This window comes from Etheostoma cragini, chromosome 5 (assembly GCF_013103735.1).
Source record: "Etheostoma cragini isolate CJK2018 chromosome 5, CSU_Ecrag_1.0, whole genome shotgun sequence".
NCBI classification, from domain to species: Eukaryota; Metazoa; Chordata; class Actinopteri; order Perciformes; family Percidae; genus Etheostoma; species Etheostoma cragini.
In genome coordinates, this window is record NC_048411.1 from 27,269,573 (window position 1) to 27,271,400 (window position 1,828).

General features: G+C 41.4%; 1 protein-coding gene across 1 annotated transcript in view; it reads left to right on the forward strand.

Moving 5' to 3' along the window:
- The window catches only part of sh2d3cb (SH2 domain containing 3Cb), a 38,850-nt gene that overhangs the window by 846 nt on the left and 36,176 nt on the right, over window positions 1-1,828 (forward strand). The window lies entirely within an intron of this gene.

Below are 1,828 nucleotides of genomic sequence, written 5' to 3' on the forward strand. Positions count from 1 at the left end.
AAAATGCATAAACTAAAAGTAGCCCTCCACACACACACACACACACACACGCACACACACAAACACACACACCCAGACACACACACACACACACACACACACACACACACCCGATAACAATTTATTCAAGTCAACTTGAAAAGAATAATTTATCCTCATAAGCTTACCTCCCTGTTCTTTTGAGTAGAAGTAACAGCATGTGTGGCAAAGACCGAGCACTTTGCGAGCCGTTTAGCCCTCTTTTTGGGCATCCCGAGCTGATTAAGGTAGGTGTGTGTGTGTGTGTGTGTGTGTCCTAAGCTACCAAATAAGAAAACAAATACTGGACACCACTAGCTCTGTGATGGTTTTTAGGAGTGATTGGCATTTAAGACCTTGGTCTAAATAGCTTCCTCCATGCTAGGATCAAAGGTGCATTCAACCTCTAAAATGAACTCTGTGAACCCACACAAACACACACACAAACACACACACACACACACACACACACATTCAGACACCACATTCAAAACACTGGCACGTCAATGTATTGCCACTGAATTGCACTTTATAAACGTTCCTATTTCATGGAGTGATTTTGCTGTCTAAATGTTTTTGTTTTAGCTCTTTTATTTTACATCATTTTTTTGATTGTAAGTATTTTTTCCGTTTTCTTGTTGCACTGTGACCGATGAGAAACAACGTTTTGTTTCTTCTGAATGTGCAAGTACTCTAAAGTTAATTGAAAAATCTCTCTTGATCATCACATGACCCACTAGAAGTACATGGTGGAGGTATCTGTGTCTGCAGAGACCAGGTCCTCAGCCTGCATGTTTTCTTTACATCTTACTTTTCTGTGTTTGGGTTTATGAACATCAGCAAAGAGCCTTTGGGCCCCACGTGGGTGTTAAACCTGCAGCCAATAATAGCGTGCAGCTCGTTCTCATTCGCCGCGTTGACTTGATATTCAAGTTAAACTGACAGACACACAGTAACAGACAGGATGACAATCTGCATTCACACTATTTCCGGCAACGCGGCACCTTACCGCAGAAGTGTGGGTGTGTTTATTTGTGGTTAGAAACATAATCGCCGTGAAACAGTCAGAATACTTAGTTAGATAGTTTTATTGCTCTTATTTACAGTAAGGATTAGTGTTTTCAAACAGAACCCGGTATCTCCTCCATCTTAATGAGTTAAGAATGTTTTGAATTAATATATTATTTGTATTGCAGTTATTTTAATTTTAATTATTAAATTCTTTTTTTATTATTTGACTTTTATTTATTTAGGGGAGGTTCACTGAGAGTTAGCTTCTCTTTTGCAGGAACGCTGAACATTCACACAGTTACCACCAATTTCTACTGGATGGAAACGGCTGTGGATTGGCCCCGACAGCTCTGTGCTCTGCCGTCCATCAAAACAATAATGTATTTGTGTCAAAAGTACATATAAACATCTTTTCCTATTCTATTTTTTGCTTGGAAACACTTCCAACACCCTTGCGTGTTACCTGAGAAACAGGTGTCGGTTCTCTTTCTAGCATGCCGTGTGTGAGATGTGCGTGTCACGCAGAGGGTGTGTAAGCTCTAACCTGTTCTGCTCTGATCTTCTGGCCACAGAGCAGTGGGGGTCAAGGTCCTTGCTCAAGGGCACCTCAGTGGTGGTAATGAGAGAGGGACAAGTGGTGCTCTTTCACTTTCCCCACGCAGATTTCATCCTGTTGGTCTGGGGATTGAACCGACGACCTCCTGGTCAAAAGCTTTCTTCTCTAACCTACAGTGGGTACGGAAAGTATTCAGACCCCTTTAAATTTTTCACTCTTTGTTTCATTGCAGCCTTTTTCCAA